The 20,953-nt window shown below is 40.7% G+C and overlaps 1 pseudogene; it reads left to right on the top strand.

Annotated features, from left to right (window-relative positions):
• Nucleotides 1–14,904: 14,904 nt before the first annotated feature.
• On the top strand, nt 14,905–16,559 carry LOC149749371 (DNA-directed RNA polymerases I, II, and III subunit RPABC4 pseudogene; annotated as a pseudogene).
• The last annotated feature ends 4,394 nt before the right edge of the window (nt 16,560–20,953 follow it).

Below are 20,953 nucleotides of genomic sequence, written 5' to 3' on the forward strand. Positions count from 1 at the left end.
GCGCAGGCGCAACCTAGGTCCCCACCTCCCGAGCCTAGCAACCAGAATCCCTGCGGGATGGTCCCGGCCCAATCGCTAACGAGATCGCAAGGGCTGTGGGCGGGGTTTTCTCTTCGGCGGAGCCAGTCCTGAGACTGCCCGCGGGACAAGGCACTCGGGCCGCACGTGAGGGTTCTCCACCCGGGAGGGAGCGCTCCCAGCGCTGAAACACAGTAGGTGATCAGTAAATGTTTGAGTGCACCAAATAAAGGTTAGTCAGGTTAATTAACAAACGTTTACCCTGCTAGGCGCCCTTTACTTTTCACATACTTTATGTCTGGTATTTTACACGCAGTCACCTTCATTTCTCCCAGCAACCGCAGGCGATGCGGAGCCTTGTGCCCATTTTTAATAAGGAAATCCAGGCATAGAGCGGTTAAGTAATTGCCTAATGCCAAAAAGCTAGCTAGTGGCACAGCCGGAATTTGAACCACAGTCTGTAACAGCGCCACAGTCCCTCGCCCTTGAAGTCCGTCTACTGGCAGAAACATGATTACAAATTACAAGATAATTGGCTGTAAGTAAACTATACTTCAATTAAATTTTTTAAAAGATAATTGGCTGCTGTGATAAAGGTGGGTAGAAAGTGCAGTAGGAGCCAGAGAAAGGAAAACCGTCGGCTAGGGAAGTTAAGGAAAGGGCACAACTAAAGGAAGGCTTCACAGAAACTTAAGGATGAAAAGCTACCTGTAGCCTACTAGTAGCTACTAGTCCCCCCCTGAGCCGGCAGGGAGTGCTGCTAATTACTCTCCCTCTCTTATCTAGAGGTCCTACTTCAGGTTAATTATCAACAAAAGAAAAGGACCCTCCCTCTTACTAAAGGAAAATCCACTCCCCTGGCCCAACACTCCTGGGAATCCTGAAATGTTTTTATGCCCCACGAATCCATCCCTGAATGCACTTGATCCTTAATCTGTGATTCAGTTAAGGTCAGACTTCTAGATTTGCTTGAACTTCAACACAGGCACTCCCCAGTAAGCCTCATCATTTGCTCAATAGACATTCTTCCTAGATTCTTTCTGCAGTAAGCCACCCACTAGAGCCCCAGAAGAAACAGCTACCCACCTGTGGCTACCACCACACTGGCCTGGGGGGATGGGGGCAGGTCCTAGAGGGTAGAAGCAAATCCTAAGTGTGAACATGGGCTCCTCCCTCAATTCCCTAAAATTTAGCTAACACCTGCCTGTTACAGATAGTTTGGGAATAATAGGAGAATTATTAATATAAAGCTGAGAAGATTCAGAAGTGGCTATTACAAGTACAGCATCTATAGCCCATTGCCTCCCCAAAGGATTCTGGGCCCCTCAAGGTCATCTCTCCACTCTTCTCAACAACTTCTACATGTCACCAACAGAAGATAATTTCCCTTCCACATTTGCGTCTACCCGTTTCAGGCTGGACTTGCAAGTTAACTTAAAAGGAGATTACCATTGGCATTATTATGCAGGGCAGTTCAGCTGTGTCCCAACTGCCCATTCCACTATAGAAGTAAGTCTTTGCTTTTGCCAAACCAAGAAGACCACTCAAGTATTGGGAAGGAATTCTCCAAAACAAAAGAGTGGTCTTCATTAAAACATAAATCAGAAAACTGCAAGCTGCTTTAGTTAGAAGAGCAGCTTCTCCCAGGTTCTGGCCACCAAGATTTAAGAAACTTTGGCATCAACTCTCACAGCAGACTACTATGACACCACAACACAATTTTTTTTTCTTTTCCGGCCTCATTAACAGCACCCTCACATACCCAATACTGAAACAGTTCACCCACCATGAAAAGTGGGAGGGCTTTGGGATTACAAACCTCAGTCCGAATCTCAGGACCTCATCAGCAGACTAACTCTGCCAGCCCCTCTGCACACATACACCACCTCTGTGTCCTCCTAGTTCTCTAGTCACCCTCTGAAATGGAGAAAGAAAGGGGATTCAGCCTTACAGTCGCTTCTGCCTGCGTCTTGTCTGCCAGTTGGTGCCTTCGATGTCCTGTCGTCCACAGTAGAGGCGTGGACCACTGCCCATCCACCGACCAAGGAGTGGGATTATCCTTAACCCCAAATCCACTACTGCCGGAGCCATTCCCAGACTCAGGAACTCTTCACTGGAGGCCCAGAGGAGAATACCAAAATCACACGTAGTAACAAGGATGCTGAGATTTCTGCCCTTGGTTTGGATAACTTGCACCCATGTACCGCCAGAGGGGCACAACCTCATTGCTTCAGTTTTCATAGGGTATCCTAACCGGTTACTCTAATTTTCCAAAAAGACCTCTTCCTCCTCCTCCTGCAGAGATCCTCTCCTTCAAGCCTTTCCATGGCCCCTCCCCCATCTTCCTCAAAACCTACCTCCCCTCCACAGAACAATGAAGACCCAGCCCTCCAATCCATTCTTTAGTCTTGCAAATTTTCCTTTTGCCAGCATTCTCGGAAGTGTTAAAAGATTTCCTACCAATTTCGTTTTTGCTGACCCCTGTCAGAAGAGAGATCTGGGCCATTCGACTGAAGCGGGGTATGAGCCCATAGATGAGGTGTTGTTGATTTGGGCCTAATGTGCCTAAAATCTAACATAATTCACCACCATGAAAATTGACTTCCTTCTGGGGACCAACTCCTCTGGTGCTCAAGAAAAGCGAGCCCTTCTAATAATGTGACTTTGATCTTATTCAGTCTGTCTAATAACTTTGGCCATATTATGCCAAAAGCAAGTACAGCTTTCCGTGTCCTAGATTTTAGTACAAAATTTGCTCACATCAACTACAAATGGCTTGTAGTTGCCTCATGTAGAGAAATAATAGCACCAGGCCCTACCTAAGCCTATTCCCTCATCTGCAAAACATAATTCACCAAACCCGTCTCTCAGATCTGTGGGCACATTAAATGTGTTGATGTATATGAAGGGTCTCCTTCAATGCCCAGCATAGCTAAGTGCTTAATGTTTCTCTTCCCTCTCTTTCCTTCTCACATCTAATAAATCATTTAACTTGCCAGTTCTGCATCCTATGTTTTCTACAGATCTGCCCGTTCCCCTCTCCAAATGTCACCAAGACTGTTAGCCTTGAGCTCTAATCCTCCCCCTTCAGCTGCAGGGAGGTGTTGTCCTAGTCTTACAGGAAACCACCAGAATAGAAAAACAAGAGCCCACCAAACCAGTTAGAACCAACTACGTCCAAGGTGGTAGAAAACCTGACCTTCAGTAGACCCTCATTATATGCTCATTGTAATACATTTGCATGGTAAATAACACACCTGATAGTTGACAATTGCCACAGGAAGAGCCAGAAGAGCCCATAGAAGGACTGAAAACGGGTGTTGTAAAACTATTGTTGTCCCAGTTCCTAGCATACCACACCTCTGTTCTCAGATAAGTCATAAATATTCCTCCCTCTCTTTTTTTTTTTTTTTTTTTTTTTTTGCTGAGCTGCTCAGCATGCGGGATCTTACTTCCCTGAACAGGGATTGAACCCATGTCCCCTGCAGTGGAAGCATGGAGTCTTAAGCACTGGACCTCCAGAGAAGTCCTCCTCCCTCACTTTACTCAGTTCCCTCCTTTTACCTCGACCCTCCTGTATATATGGTGTCTCAAGCAGGTTGAGAATTTGATTTTCTGTTCTTTTCTTTTTTCAAATAAACATTTTATTTTGGAGTAATTTTAGATTTACAGAAAATACAGACTTCCCTTATACTCTTCACCCATTTGCTCCTACTACATAACTGTGGTACATTTATCAAAGTACGACAGTAATACTGGCACATTACTATTTTTTTTTGAATTTTATTTTATTTTTTTATAGAGCAGGTTCTCATTAGTCATCCATTTTACACACATTGGTGTATACATGTCAATCCCAATCGCCCAATTCATCACAACACCACCACCACCCCCCGCCGACTTCCCCGCTTGGTGTCCATACGTTTGTTCTCTACATCTGTGTCTCAGTTTCTGCCCTGCAAACCTGTTCATCTGTACCATTTTTCTAGGTTCCACATATATGTGTTAATACATGATATTTGTTTTTCTCTTTCTGACATATTTCACTCTGTATGACAGTCTCTAGATGCATCCACGTCTCTACAAATGACCCAGTTTCATTCCTTTTTATGGCTGAGTAATATTCTATTGTATATATGTACCACTTCTTCTTTATCCATTTGTCTGTCGATGGGCATTTGGGTTGCTTCCATGACCTGGCTATTGTAAATTGTGCTGCAATGAACATTGGGGTGCATGTGTCTCTCTGAATTATGGTTTTATCTGGGTATATGCCCAGTAGTGGGATTGCTGGGTCATATGGTAATTCTGTTTTTAGTTTTTTAAGGAACCTCCATACTGTTCTCCATAGTGGCTGTATCAATTTACATTCCCACCAACAGTGCAAGAGGGTTCCCTTTTCTCCACACCCTCTCCAGCATTGTTGTTTGTAGATTTTCTGATGATGCCCATTCTAACCAGTGTGAGGTGATACCTCATTGTAGTTTTGATTTGCATTTCTCTAATAATTAGTGATGGTGAGCAGCTTTTCATGTGGTTCTTGGCCATCTGTATGTCTTCTTTGGAGAAATCTCTGTTTAGGTCTTCTGCCCATTTTTGGATTAGGTTGTTTGTTTTTTTAATATTGAGCTGCATGAGCTGTTTATATATTTTGGAGATTAATGCTTTGTCTGTTGATTTGTTTGCAAATATTTTCTCCCATTCAGAGGGTTGGCTTTCCATCTTGTTTATGGTTTTCTTTGCTGTGCAAAAGCTTTTAAGTTTCATTAGGTCCTATTTGTTTATTTTGGTTTTTATTTCCAGTACTCTAGCAGGCAGATCAAAAAAGATCTTGCTGTGATTTATGTCAAAGGGTGTACTTCCTATGTTTTCCTCTGAAAGTTTTAGTGTCCGGTCTTACATTTAGGTGTCTAATCCATTTTGAGTTTATTTTTGTGTATGGTGTTAGGGAGTGTTCTAATTTCATTCTTTTACATGTAGCTGTCCAGTTTTCCCAGCACCACTTATTGAAGAGACTGCCTTTTCTCCATTGTACATCCTTGTCTCCTTTGTCATAGATTAGTTGACCATAGGTGCATGGGCTTATCTCTGGGCTTTCTACCTTGTTCCATTGATATATATTTCTGTTTTTGTGCCAGTACCATATTGTCTTGCTTACTGTAGCTTTGTAGTATAGTCTGAAGTCAGGGAGTCTGATTCCTCCAGCTCCGTATTTTTCCCTCAAGACTGTTTTGGCTATTCGGGGTCTTTTGTGTCTCCACACTAATTTTAAGATTTTTTTGTTCTAGTTCCATAGAGAATGCCATTGGTAATTTGATAGGGATTGCATTGAATCTGTAGATTGCTTTGGATAGTATAGTCATTTTCATAATATTGATTCTTCCAATCCAAAAACATGGTATATCTCTTGATTTGTTGGTATCATCTTTAATTTCTTTCATCAGTGTCTTATAGTTTTCTGCATACAGTACAGGTCTTTTGTCTCCCTAGGTAGGTTTATTCCTAGGTATTTTATTCATTTTGTTGCAGTGGTAAATGGGAGTGTTTCCTTAATTTCTCTTTCAGATTTTTCATCATTAGTGTATAGGAATGCAAGAGATTTCTGTGCATTAATTTTGTATCCTACAACTTTACCAAATTCATTGATCAGCTCTAGTAGTTTTCTGGTGGCACCTTTAGGATTATCTATGTATAGTATCATGTCATGTGCAAACAGTGACAGTTTATTTCTTCTTTTCCAATTTGTATTCCTTTTTCTTCCCTGATTGCCATGGGGAGGAATTCCAAAATTATGTTGAATAATAGTGGCGAGAGTGAACATCATTATCTTGTTCCTGACCTTAGAGGAAATGTTTTCAGTTATTCACCATTGAGAATGATGGTTGCTGTGGGTTTGTTGTATATGGCCTTTATTATGTTAAGGTAAGTTCTCTCTATGCCCACTTTCTGGAGAGTTTTGTATCATATATGGGTGTTGAATTTTGCCAAAAGCTTTTTCTGCATCTACTGAGATGATCATATATGGCTTTTATTATTCAATTTGTTAATATGGTGTATCACATTGATTGATTTGCGTATATTGAAGAATCCTTGCATCCCTGGGATAAATCCTACTTGATGATGGTGTATGATCTCTTTTAATGTGTTGTTGGATTTTGTTTGATAGTATTTTGTCGAGGATTTTTGCATCTATATTCATCAGTGATATTGGTCTGTAATTTTCTTTTTTTGTAGTATCTTTGTCTGATTTTGGTATCAGGGTGATGGTGGCCTCATAGAATGAGATTGGGAATGTTGCTTCTTTGCAAATTTTTGGAAGAGTTTGAGAAGGATGGTGTTAGCTCATCGCTAAATGTCTGATAGAATTCACCTGTGAAGCCATCTGGTCCTGGACTTCTGTTTGTTGGAAGAATTTTTTTTTTCTTTTTTTTTTTTTTGCAGTACGTGGGTCTCTCACTGTTGTGGCCTATCCCACTGCGGAGCACAGGCTCCGGACGCGCAGGCCCAGTGGCCACGGCTCACGGGCCTACCCACTCTGCGGCATGTGGGATCTTCCTGGACTGGGGCATGAACCCGCGTCCCCCGCATTGGCAGGTGGACTCTCAACCACTGCACCACCAGGGAAGCCCCTGTTGGAAGAATTTTAATCACAGTTTCAATTTCATTACTTGTGATTCATCTGTTCATATTTTCCATTTCTTCCTGGTTCAGTCTTGGAAATTTATACCTTTCTAAGAATTTGTCCATTTCTTCCAGGTTGTCCATTTTATTGGCATAGAGTTGCTTGTAGTAGTCTCTTAGGATGCTTTGTATTTCTGCGGTGTCCACTGTAACTTCTCCTTTTTCATTTCTAATTTTATTGATTTGAGTCCTCTCCCTCTTTTTCTTGATGAGTCTGGCTAAAGGTTTATCAACTTTGTTTATCTTCTCAAAGAACCAGCTTTCAGGTTTATTGATCTTTGCTATTGTTTTAGTTGTTTCTATTTCATTTATTTCTGCTCTGATCTTTATGATTTCCTTCCTTCTACTAATTTTGGTTTTTGTTTGTTCTCCTTTCTCTAGTTCCTTTAGGTGTAAGGTTAGATTGTTTATTTGAGATTTTTCTTGTTTCTTGAGGTAGGCTTGTATAGTGATAACCTTCCCTCTTAGAACTGCTTTTGCTACATCCCATAGGTTTTCGATCATCATGTTTTCATTGTCATTTGTCTCTAGGTATTTTTTGATTTCCTCTTTGACTTTTTTACTGATCTCTTGGTTATTTAGTAATGTATTGTTTAGCCACCATGTGTTTGTGTTTTTTACGTTTTCTCCCCTGTAATTGATTTCTAATTTCATAGCATTGTGGTCAGAAAAGATGCTGGATATGATTTCAATTTTTGTAAATTTACTGAGGCTAGATTTGTGACCCAAGATGTGATCTATCCTGGAGAATGGTCCATGTGTAGTTGATAAGCGAGTGTAATCTGCTGTTTTTGGATGGAATGTCCTATAAATATCAATTAAGTCTATCTGGTCTATTGTGTCATTTAAAGCTTGTGTTTCCTTATTAATTTTCTGTTTGGATGAACTGTCCATTGGTGTAAGTGAGGTGTTAATGTCCCCCGCTATTATTGTGTTACTGTCGATTTCCTCTTTTAGAGTTGTTAGCAGTTGCCTTATGTATTGAGGTGCTCCTATGTTGGGTGCATATATATTTATAATCGTTATATCTTCTTCTTGGATTGATCCCTTGATCATTATGTAGTGTCCTTCCTTGTCTCTTGTAACATTCTCTATTTTAAAGTCTATTTTATCAGATATGAGTACTGCTATTCCAGATTTCTTTTGATTTCCATTTGTGTGGAATACCTTCTTCCATCCTCTCACTTTCAGTCTGTATGTGTCCGTAGGTCTGAGGTGGGTCTCTTGTAGACAGCATATATATGGGCCTTGTTTTTGTATCCATTTAGCAAGCCTGTGTCTTTTGGTTGGAGCATTTAATCCATTCACGTTTAAGGTAATTATTGATAAGTATGTTCCTATTACCATTTTCTTAATTGTTTGGGGTTTTTTTGGAGGTCCTTTTCTTCTTTTGTGTTTCCCACTTAGAGAATTTCCTTTAGCATTGTTGTAGAGCTGGTTTGGTGGTGCTGAATTCTCTTAGCTTTTGCTTATCTCTAAAGCTTTTGCTTTCTCCATCGAATCTGAATGAGATCCTTGCTGGGTAGGGTAATCTTGGTTGTAGGGTCGGCACTTTCATCACTTTGAGTATATCATGCCACTCCCTTCTGGGTTGTAGAGTTTCTGCTAAGAAATCAGCTGTTACCCTTATGGGAGTTCCCTTCTATGTTATTTGTCATTTTTCTCTTGCTGCTTTCAATAGTTTTTCTTTGTCTTTAATTTTTGCCAATTTGATTACTATGTGTCTCGGCGTGTTTCTTCTTGAGTTTATCCTGTATGGGACTCTCTATGCTTCCTGGACTTGGGTGGCTATTTCCTTTCCCATGTTAGGGAAATTTTCAACTATAATCTCTTCAATTATTTCTCAGGTCCTTTCTCTCTCTCTTCTCCATCTGGGACCCCTATTATGTGAATGTTGTTGCATTTAATATTGTCCCAGAGGTCTCTTAGGCTGTCTTCAGTTCTTTTCATTCTTTTTTCTTTATTCTGTTCCACAGCAGTGAATTCCACCATTCTGTCTTCCAGGTCACTTATCCGTCCTTCTGCCACAATTATTCTGCAATTGATTCCTTCTAGTGTATTTTTCATTTGTTATTGTATTGTTCATCTCTGTTTGGTTGTTCTTTAATTCCTCTAGATCTTTGTTAAACATCTCTTGCATCTTCTCGATATTTGCCTCCATGCTTTTTCCGAGATCCTGGATCATCTTCACTATCACTATTCTGAATTCTTTTTCTGGAAGGTTGCCTATCTCCACTTCATTTAGTTGTTTTTCTGGGGTTTTATCTTGTTCCTTCATCTGGTACATAGCCCTCTGCCTTTCCATCTTGTCTATCTCTCTGTGAATGTGGTTTTTGTTCCACAGGCTGCAGGATTGTAGTTCTTCTTGCTTCTGCTGTCTGCCCTCTGGTGGATGAGGCTATCTAAGAGAATTATGAAAGTGTCCTGATGGGAGGAACCAGTGGTGGGTAGAGCTGGCTGTTGCTCTGGTGGGCAGAGCTCAGTAAAACTTTAATCTGCTTGTCTGCTGATGGGTGGGGCTGGATGGGTCCCCTCCCTGTTGGTTGTTTGGCCTGAGGCAACCCAACACTGGAGCCTACCCGGGCTCTTTGGTGGGGCTAATGGAGGACTCTGGGAGGGCTCACACCAAGGAGTACTTCCCATAACTTCTGCTGCCAGTGTCCCTGTCCTCTCTGTGAGACACAGCCATACCCCACCTCTTCAGGAGACCCTCCAACACTAGCAGGTAGGTCTGGTTCAGTCTCTATGGGGTCACTGCTCCTTCCCCTGGGTCCCAATGCACACATTACTTTGTGTGTGCCTTCCAAGAGTGGAGTCTCTGTTTCCCCCAGTCCTGTCGTTGTCCTGCAATCAAATCCCACTAGCCTTCAAAGTCTGATTCTCTAGGAATTCCTCCTCCCATTACCAGACCCCCAAGTTCAGAAGCCTGATGTGGGCTTAGAACCTTCAATCCAGTGGGTGGTCTTCTGTGGTATATGTTCTCCAGTTTGTGAGTCACCCACCCAGGAGTTATGGCATTTGATTTTATTGTAATTGTGCCCCTCCTACCATCTCATTCTGGTTTCTCCTTTGTCTTTGGATGTGGGGTATCTTTTTTGGTTAGTTCCAGTGTCTTCCTGTCAATGGTTGTTCAGCAGTTAGTTGTGATTCCGGTGGTCTTGCAAGGCGAAGTTGATTCTCAAACTAAGTTCCTACTTCTCCATTCTCTGGCCATTGATTAAAGCCTGTGCTATTTCAGTCTTAGCATCCATTTTGTTATTGGCTGTGTAAATCCGAATGGAAAAAGAACCCTCCCTGCTAAGGCAGGGGGCTTTGTCTGGGCTAGGGCCCAAGTGGGGGTGAGGTAGAAGATATATGGGCCCCTGGGACAAACAGCTGTGTTTGTCAAGTGGAGTAAAATTAAAGCTTTGTTCTCACCCAGACACTCCAAGGACAAAGGTAATGGCAGAAGCTGAGCTCTGCTGAAGTAAAGAGATAAGATGACCACTGCTGAGGTCAAAGAAAATTTCCCTGTCTGCACATGTGCAGGAAGGCTACTTGGGGGTCAAAAAGGAAGGAGGTGCCACCCCATAATAAGTGTGGACATGCACCCATAGACCTCTGCAGCGGGATCCATCTTAGCAAAAATTTGCACACGCGTAAATTGGTTCAAGATGGCAGAGAAGAAGGACTTGCACTCCCTCTTATGAGAGCACCAGAATCATAACTAACTGCTGAACAATCATCAACAGGAAGACACTGGAACTCACCAAAAAAGATACCCCACATCCAAATACAAAGGGGAAACCACAATGAGATGGGAGGAGGGGTGCAATCACAATAAAATCAAATCCCATAACCACTGGGTGGTGACTCACAAACTGGATAACGATTATACCACAGAAGTCCACCCACTGGAATGAAGGTTGTGAGCCCCACGTTAGGCTTCCCAACCTGGGGATCTGGAAAAGGGAGGAGGAATTCCCAGTGAATCAGACTTTGAAGGCTAGCAGGATTTGATTGCATGACTTTGCAGGACTGGGGGAAACTGGCGTCTCCACTCTTGGAGGGCATACACAAAGTAATGTGCACATCAGGACCCAGAGGAAGTAGCAATGACCCCATAGGAGACTGAACTAGACGTACCTGCTAGTGTTAGAGGGTCTCCTGCAGAGGCGGGGGGTGGCTGTGTCTCACCATGAGGACAAGGATACTGGCAGCAGAAATTCTGGGAAGTACTCATTGGCGTGAGCCCTCCTGGAGTCCGCCATATAGCCCCACCAAAGAGCCTGTAGCCTCCAGTGCTGAGTTGCCTCAGCCCATACAACCAAAGGCAGGGAACTCAGCACCCCCCCATCAGCAGACAAACGGATTAAAGTTTTACTGAGCTCTGCCCACCAGAGCAATACCCAGCTCTCCCCACCACCAGTCCCTCCCATCAGGAAGCTTGCACAAGCCTCTTAGATAGCCCCATCCACCAGAGGCCAGTCAGCAGAAGCAGGAAGAATGACAATCCTGCAGTCTGTGGAAGGAAAACCACATTCACAGAAAGAGAGACAAAATGAAAAGGCAGAGGGCTATGTACCAGATGAAGGAACAAGATAAAACCTCAGAAAAACAATTAAATGAAGTGGAGATAGGTAACCTTCCAGAAAAAGAATTAAGAATAGTGATAGTGAAGGTGATACAGGACCTTGGAAAAAGAATGGAGGCAAAGATCAAGAAGATGCAAGAGATGTTTAACAAAGTCCTGGAAGAATTAAATAAAAAACACCTAGAAGAATTAAAGAACAAACACACAGAGATGAACAATACAATAACTGAAATGAAAAATACACTGCAAGGAATCAATAGCAGAATAACTGAGGCAGAAGAACAGATAAGTGACCTGGAAGACAGAATGGTGGAATTCACTGCCACGGAACAGAATAAAGAAAAAAGAATGAAAAGAAATGAAGACAGGGCTTCCCTGGTGACTCAGTGGTTAAGAATCCGCCTGCCAATGCAGGGGACACGGGTTCAAGCTCTGGTCTGGAAAGATCCCACCTGCCACGGAGCAACTAAGCCCATGTGCCACAACTGCAGAGCCTGCGCTCTAGAGCCTGCAAGCCACAACTACTGAGCCCGCGTGCCACAACTACTGAAGCCCGTGCACCTAGAGCCCGTGCTCCTCAACTAGAGAAGCCACTGCAATGAGAAGCCCACGCACCACAACAAAGAGTAGCCCCTGCTCGCCCCAACTGGAGAAAGCTTGCGTGCAGCAACGAAGACCCAATGCAGCCAAAAATAAATTAATAAAAAATAAAGTACAGAATTATAAAAAAAAAAAAGAAAGAAAGAAATGAAGACAGCCTAAGAGACCTCTGGGACAACATTAAACGCATCAACATTCGCATTATAGGGGTTGCAGAAGAAGAAGAAGAGAGAGGAAGGACCCAAGAAAATATTTGAAGAGATTATAGTCGAAAACTTCCCTAACATGGGAAAGGAAATAGCCACCCAAGTCCAGGAAGCTCAGACAGTCCCAGGCAGGATAAACCCAAGGAGAAACACACTGAGACACATAGTAATCAAACTGACAAAAATTAAAGACAAAGAAAAATAATTAAAAGCAACAAGGGAAAAATGACAAATAACATACAACAGAACTCCTATAAGGTTAACAGCTGATTTCTCAGCAGAAACTCTACCAGCCAGAAGGGAGTGGCACGATATATTTAAAGTGATGAAAGTGAAGAACCTACAACAAACATTACCCTACCCAGCAAGGATCTCATTCAGATTCGACGGAGAAATCAAAAGCTTTACATACAAGCAAAAGCTAAGAAAATTCAGCTCTACAGCAAATGCTAAAGGAACTTCTCTAAGTGGGAAACACGAAAGAAGAAAAGGACCTACAAAAACAAACCCAAAACAATTAAGAAAATGGTAATAGGAACATACATATCGATAATTACCTTTAATGTGAATGGATTAAATGCTCCATCCAAAAGACACAGGCTTGCTAAATAGATACAAAAACAAGACCATATATATGCTGTGTACAAGAGACACACTTCAGACTTAGGGACACATACAGACTGAAAGTGAGGGGATGGCAAAAGATATTACATGCAAATGGAAATCAAATGAAAGCTGGAGTAGCAATGCTCATATCAGATAAAATAGACTTTAACATAAAGAATGTTACAAGAAACAAGGAGGGACACTACATAATGATCAAGGGATCAATCCAAGAAGAATATATAACAATTATAAATATATATGCACCCAACATAGGAGCACCTCAAAACATAAGGCAACTGCTAACAGCTATAAAAGAGGAAATCAACAGTAACACAATAATAGTGGGGGGCTTTAACACGTCACTTACACCAATGGACAGATCATCCAGTCAGAAAATTAATAAGGAAACACAAGCTTTAAATGACACAATAGACCAGATAGACTTAATTGATATTTATAGGACTTTCCAGCGCAAAACAGCAGATTACACTTTCTTCTCAAGTGCACACGGACCATTGTCCAGGATAGATTACATCTTGGGTCACAAATAAAGCCTCGGTAAATTTAAGAAAATTGAAATCATATCAAGCATCTTTTCCGCCTACAACGCTGTGAGATTAGAAGTGAATTACAGGGAAAAAAAAGTAAAAAACACAAACACCTGGATGCTGAACAATATGTTACTAAATACCCAAGAGATCAGTGAAAAAACCAAAGAGGAAATCAAAAAATACCTAGAGACAAATGACAATGAAAACATGATGATCGAAAACCTATGGGATGTAGCAAAAGCAGTTCTAAGAGGGAAGGTTATCGCTATACAAGCCTACCTCAAGAAACAAGAAAAATCTCAAACAATCTAACCTTACACCTAAAGGAACTAGAGAAAGGAGAACAAACAAAAACCAAAATTAGTAGAAGGAAGGAAATCATAAAGATCAGAGCAGAAATAAATGAAATAGAAACAACTAAAACAATAGCAAAGATCAATAAATCTGAAAGCTGGTCCTTTGAGAAGATAAACAAAATTGATAAACCTTTAGCCAGACTCATCAAGAAAAAGAGGGAGAGGACTCAAATCAATAAAATTAGAAATGAAAAAGGAGAAGTTACAATGGACACCGCAGAAATACAAAGCATCCTAAGAGACTACTACAAGCAACTCTATGCCAATAAAATGGACAACCTGGAAGAAATGGACAAATTCTTAGAAAGGTATAAATTTCCAAGACTGAACCAGGAAGAAATGGAAAATATGAACAGATGAATCACAAGTAATGAAATTGAAACTGTGATTAAAATTCTTCCAACAAACAAAAGTCCAGGACCAGATGGCTTCACAGGTGAATTCTATTAGACATTTAGAGAAGAGCTAACAGCCATCCTTCTCAAACTCTTCCAAAAAATTGCAGAGGAAGGAACACTCCCAAACTCATTCTATGAGGCCACCATCACCCTGATACCAAAACCAGACAAAGATACTACAAGAAAAGAAAATTACAGACCAAAATCACTGATGAATATAGATGCAAAAATCCTCAACAAAATACTAGCAAACAGAATCCAACAACACATAAAAAGGGATCATACACCATAATCAATTGGGATTTATCCCAGGGATGCAAGGATTCTTCAATATACGCAAATCAATCAATGTGATACACCATATTAACAAATTGAATAATAAAAACCATATATGATCATCTCAATAGATGCAGAAAAAGCTTTTGAGAAAATTCAACACCCATATATGATACAAAACTCTCCAGAAAGTGGGCATAGAGAGAACTTACCTTAACATAATAAAGGCCATATACAACAAACCCACAGCAACCATCATTCTCAATGGTGAAAAACTGAAAACATTTCCTCTAAGGTCAGGAACAAGATAATGATGTTCACTCTCACCACTATTATTCAACATAGTTTTGGAAGTCCTCACCATGGCAATCAGAGAAGAAAAGGAAATAAAAGGAATACAAATTGGAAAAGAAGAAATGAAACTGTCAGTGTTTGCACATGACATGATACTATACATAGATAATCCTAAAGGTGCCACCAGAAAACTACTAGAGCTAATCAATGAATTTGGTAAAGTTGCAGGATACAAAATTAATGCACAGAAATCTCTTGCATTCCTATACACTAATGATGAAAAATCTGAAAGAGAAATTAAGGAAACAATTCCATTTACCATTGCAACAAAATGAATAAAATACCTAGGAATAAACCTTCCTAAGAAGGTAAAAGAACTGTACTCAGAAAACTAAAAGACACTGATGAAAGAAATCAAAGATGACACAGATGGGGAGATATAGGATTTTCTTGGATTGGAAGAATCAGTATTGTGAAAATGAATACACTACCCAAAGCAATCTACAGATTCAATGCAATCCTTATCAAATTACCAATAGCATTTTCTGCAGAACTAGTATAAAAAGTCTTAAGATTTGTATGGAGACACAAAAGACCCTGAATAGCCAAAGCAATGTTTTTTGTTTTTTTTTTTAATTTTTGGCTGCATTGGATCTTCGTTGCTGTGTGTGGGCTTTCTCTGGTTGTGGCGAGCGGGGGCTACTCTTTGTTGCAGTGCGCAGGCTTCCCATTGTAGTGGCTTCTCTTGTTGCAGAGCACAGGCTCTAGGTACACGGGCCTCAGTAGTTGTGGCATGTAGGCTCACTAGTTGTGTCACGTGAGCTCTAGAGCGCAGGCTTAGTAGCTGTGTTGCATGGGATTAGTTGCTCCGCAGCATGTGTGATCTTCCTGGGCCAGGGTGCGAACCCATGTCCCCTGCTTGGGCAGGCAGATTCTTAACCACTGCGCCACCAGGGAAGCCCCGCCAAAGCAATCTTGAGGGAAAAAAACGGAGCTGGAGGAATCAGACTCCCTGACTTCAGACTATACTACAGCCCTACAGTAATCAAGACAATGTGGTACTGGCACAAAAACTGAAATATAGACCAACGGAATAGGATAGAAAACCCAGAGATAAACCCACACACCTATGGTCAACTAATCTATGACAAAGGAGGCAAGGATATACAACGGAGAAAAGACAGTCTTCAATAAGTGGTGCTGGGAAAACTGGACAGCTACATGTAAAAGAATGAAATTAGAACACTCCCTAACACCATACACAAAAATAAACTCAAAATGGATTAGAGACCTAAATGTAAGACCGGACACTATAAAACTCTTAGAGGGGACACAGCGGTGAGTCAGAATCTGTTTGCAAGCACAGAGAAGTTTCTCCATGTTATGTGGGTACAACAATGGACACCCAGAAGGACGTTCAACTCCCAAAGCAACAGCCAATGATATATATCTGTGGAGAATGTCACACAGAAAATGAAATAAAATCAAGAGATCTAATCCGATGCACAGAATGTGGATACAGAATAATGCACAAGAAAAGGACTAAAAGATTGGTGGGTTTTGATGCTCAATGAAACACGAAATTCAGAGGAATATCTTCATTTGTATTTGGATTTGCTGTTAATATTGTATAGCTTTTGATTAGTGTACTTTATGAATACAACTATACACACATGTTTTCATTTTAAAAGCCATATTGTATTTAGGTATCTACTAATAGTTTATATAAGGATATTATTTTTTGTTCAGTTACATGGTTTGTAATTTAATTTTATTGTATATGTAATCTGACACACAATGAAGGTTAAAAGTGCTTCCCCAAACTACACTTTAATCAAATTCTAGAATCATCTGGCACCCTTCTTAAAAATGCAGTTTGCTAGGGCCCTCTAAAGGTCTGATTAAGTAAGTTCCTAGGAAACCACTGTTTTACATCACCAATTGTTTGTAAACTCTCCAGCATCATTTTGTATAGAGTATACCAATGCACTTACCGTCAGTATGCATATCTCATTTTGAGTTAAAATTTTCATTTGTTAACTTGGCATAGGCCTTTCTGTATTTGTATATAATGCTTGACTACTTTTTAAATCTTTGGCAAGGGAAAAGAAACTTTAATGGTTGCTTTCTATAAGGCAAAGTCAACCCGAAGTAAAGTGGATGAAGCAGACTATTAAGGCAGGTACAATTTCCCAGGTGTAATCACCCATTAAGGTAAAAACTCTGCTTTCAGGATATTAAAAAAATGAGTTGGTTTACACTGAACTGTTGGATGACTGTTTAAAGCTTTTGCCTTGATCTTAGGGATATGGATGCTCAGATACTCCATCTGTTCCAGGATTCAATTAGATATATTTCAACTTTGTTAATAGCTTTGTGCGTCTCTCACATTCAAAGTATTAACTGTACCATTTAAAAAAAAAAGAGGTATTTCTACTACCATCCTCAAATAGTAAGTTCTATAAATTTATTATGTGCTATACAAAGTACTACCATACTCAAGATTTTTAAAGAGTGCTTCCTTGGTCCAGGTTTTCCTGGATCATGGCTTTCATAATCTTGTAATTCTGCCATGTTCCTTCTTGAGCTTGTCCTTTCTATACAAGAGTCCCAGTAAATATCTCTTTACAACCACCACAACAACAAAACTCTTAGAGGAAAACATAGGAAGAACACTCTTTGACATAAATCACAGCAAGATCTTTTTTGACCCACCTTCTAGAGTAATGGAAATAAAAAACAAAAATAAACCAATGGGACCTAATGAAACTTAAAAGCTTTTGCATAGCAAAGGAAACAGTAAACAAGACGAAAAGACAACCCTCAGAAGGGGAGAAAATATTTACAAACGAAGCAACTAACAAAGGATTAAACTCCAAAATATACAAACAGCTCATGCAGCTCAATATGAAAAAAACAAACAACCCAATCAAAAAATGGGCAGAAGACCTAAATAGACATTTCTCCAAAGAAGACATACAGATGGCCAAGAAGCACATGAAAAGCTGTTCAACATCACTAATTATTAGAGAAATGCAAATCAAAACTACAATGAGGTATCACCTCACACCTGTTAGAATGGGCATCATCAGAAAATCTACACACGACAAATGCTGGAGAGGGTGTGAGAAAAGTGAACCCTCTTGCACTGTTGGTGGGAATGTAGATTGATACAGCCACTATGGGTAACAGTATGGAGGTTCCCTAAAAAGTAAAAATAGAATTACCATATGACCCAGCAATCCCACTACTGGGCATATACTCAGAGAAAACCACCATTCAGAGAGACACATGCACCCCAATGTTCATTGCAGCACAATTTACAATAGCCAGGTCATGGAAGCAACCCAAATGCCCATCGACAGACAAATGGATAAAGAAGAAGTGGTACATATATACAATAGAATATTACTCAGCCATAAAAAGGAATGAAACTGGGTCATTTGTAGAGACATGGATGGACCTAGAGACTGTCATACAGAGTGAAGTAAGTCAGAAAGAGAAAAACAAATATCGTATATTAATGCATATATGTGGAACCTAGAAAATGGTACAGATGAACCGGTTTGCAGGGCAAAAATTGAGACACAGATGTAGAGAACAAACGTATGGACACCAAGGGGGGAAAGCGGCAGGGGGGTGGTGGTGGGATGAATTGGGAGATTGGGATTGACATGTATACACTAATATGTATAATGGATGACTAATAAGAACCTGCTGTATAAAAAAATAAAAATAAAATAAAATTCAAAAAATAAAACATTTCTATACAAAAAAAATAATAAATAAAATTTTTTTTAAAGTTGTGCACACATGTTGGGGAGGGTCCTGGGACCAGTCAGGTGTGAAAAAAGGAACAAGATAATTAGCCAAAGGCAAACAAAGACCTGGAAGGACTGTCCTATTTAAATATTAATTTAAATCACCTAGTTCCTGCACTCTTTGTTCAGGATGCCCATAAGCTTTCTCTCTGGGTATGTATTTCTGCCTAGTTTCTGTCTTAAATAAACAAACTTTATGCTCTGTGTGCTCTCCCATACCTTGTACTGTGTCTCTAATAATAAACTTTGTACCTATTTTTACAGTTTTTGCCTCCTTGAAACATTCTTGCTTTCAATTGGGGGAAAGAGCCAGGGCCACTTTCTTTCTAGCCTCTAGTCCCTGGTGGTCTAGCGGCTAGGATTCCTGATTTTCATCCAGGCTACCCAGGTCCAATTCCTGGGCAGGGAACTAAGATCTCTCTTCAGGACTGCCCACTGCTGTCTCTCCGAGATCAATTAGACCAACTCAGTAACACAAACCCATCAAAATCACTGTCTTTCAGGACCTGATCATTTCTCGCACCATTGCAATAGCTGCCTCTTCTTCTACCCTGTCCTTTTTTTTTGTTTTTGCGGTACGCGGGCCTCTCACTGCTGTGGTCTCTCCTGTTGCGGAGCACAGGCTCTGGACGCGCAGGCTCAGCGGCCATGGCTCACGGGCCCAGCCGCTCCACGGCATGTGGGATCTTCCCGGACCCGGGCACGAACCCGCGTCCCCTGCATCGACAGGTGGACTCTCAACCACTGCACCACCAGGGAAGCCCTACCCTGTCCTTCTTCTATGTATTTTCAGGATCTTTTTCTCTCTTTTGTTGTTCTTTTGTTGCCTTTTGTTGTTGTTGTTAAGGAAGGTAAATTTATATTATTGTTGTTTTAAAATTTTTTTTTGTCTATTTATTTTTGGCTGCGTTGGGTCTTTGTTGCTGCCCGCGGGCTTTCTCTAGTTTTGGCGAGCAGGGGCTACTCTTCGCTGGTGGTGCGCGGGCTTCTCACTGCAGTGGCTTCTCTTGTTGTGGAGCATGGGCTCTAGGCGTGCGGGCTTCAGTAGTTGTGGCACGCAGGCTCAGTAGTTGTGGCTCACAGGCTTAGCTGCTCCGCGGCATGTGGGATCTTCCAGGACCAGGGCTCAAACCCATGTACCCTGCATTGGCAGGTGGATTCCTAACTACTGTGCCACCAGGGAAGCCCTGTTTTTCGTATTTATTAAGGAAAGTAATTTATAAGTTACATTTCTAGTTTTCTGTCACTGAATCACTAAAAATGGTTTGGTTGACTTTCACCAAATTTGGGAGGTTTGTTTGGAGTAAGTCTGACTTAAAATATGTGGCAACGCTAAAATTTACATTGGATGGCCCTAGGGAGAACCTCAAAAAGAGAGACAGGTATCTCTGGGAGCAGCTGAAAGTGAGGTGCAGGCAGAAGAGGAGGGAGCCACCTGGTAAGAAATACTCTCTTAATTTAGACAGCGTGAGCCCCTCAAATGGTTCACAATGGTTCCAAATGGATGCCCAAGCCATAAGTCACAAGGATAGACCTTCCAAATGCCAGGAGTAGACTTTTCCATAGAGTCTTGCACAGACAACTTTGTGTGTACGCTCCAGGGAATAACTGTCCAATGAAGGTGCAGGATTCTCAGGACAAATGCTTGGGAAGCCAGCTAAATAAAAGTAAAAACCAGACTCTAACATCAGTATTTTAAAACAACAGTTTAAGGTCCAAGTAAATCTAAAAAACATGGTACCAATGGACTTTAAGTATTGAACATTCCCCTGAAATTTTTGTTGATCTTTTTTTTTTAAATGAAATTTTAGTAAGTAAAAAGCATTTTGCCTCTGTCTTGCCATTGTGCAAGGCCTTGCTAGAGCAGTCTCTCTTTGAAATGTTCTGAGCAGCACTCCAAAAACAAGCGGTTACTGAGAGCAGTGGACTTGCACTGATTTTGTTCAATACATTGTTTGTAAGGAAGTCATGCTTTCTAAAACAAAGTAGCTCTATTCAATGAAAAATACTTCTTAGGCCAGAAAAGTAGTATGTAGACATTTTCTTTCTTTTTTTGTAATGAACTACCAAAAAAATTATTCACATAATAATGTTAGTAAGTTAGCATAAATATATTATTTTATATGTATATTATTTATTACATTTATTATATATGATCATATAATATTTATATTTGTTTGTATTATTAAGTAATAGTAATACATTAACATATAAATAGGTGAACAAGAAAAAAATCTAGTTCCCATTGTCTTGAAGATAAAAAGCCAATATCCTAAGGGTGACATAAAGTTCTTCACAACCTGTCTTCAAATTACTTTATCGTTTCCTATTCATACACACCGAACTTTCAATCCACACTTCTTTTATGCCTCCAAGTTCATTCCCTCTGCCTGGAATGCCTTGCTTCCTCCTTCTTCACCTCGTAAACTGCTGCCTAGTCTTTGAAACCCGGCTCATTATATACACTACCAAGCGTAAGGTAGATAGCTAGCGGGAAGCAGCCACATAGCACAGGGAGATCAGCTCGGTGCTTTGTGACCGCCTGGAGGGGTGGGATAGGGAGGGTGGGAGGG

The sequence above is a fragment of the Delphinapterus leucas genome, chromosome 4 (genome assembly GCF_059928025.1).
Source record: "Delphinapterus leucas isolate spDelLeu-1000000601 "Yukka" chromosome 4, BTC_Dleu_Yukka2, whole genome shotgun sequence".
Classification (NCBI taxonomy): Eukaryota; Metazoa; Chordata; class Mammalia; order Artiodactyla; family Monodontidae; genus Delphinapterus; species Delphinapterus leucas.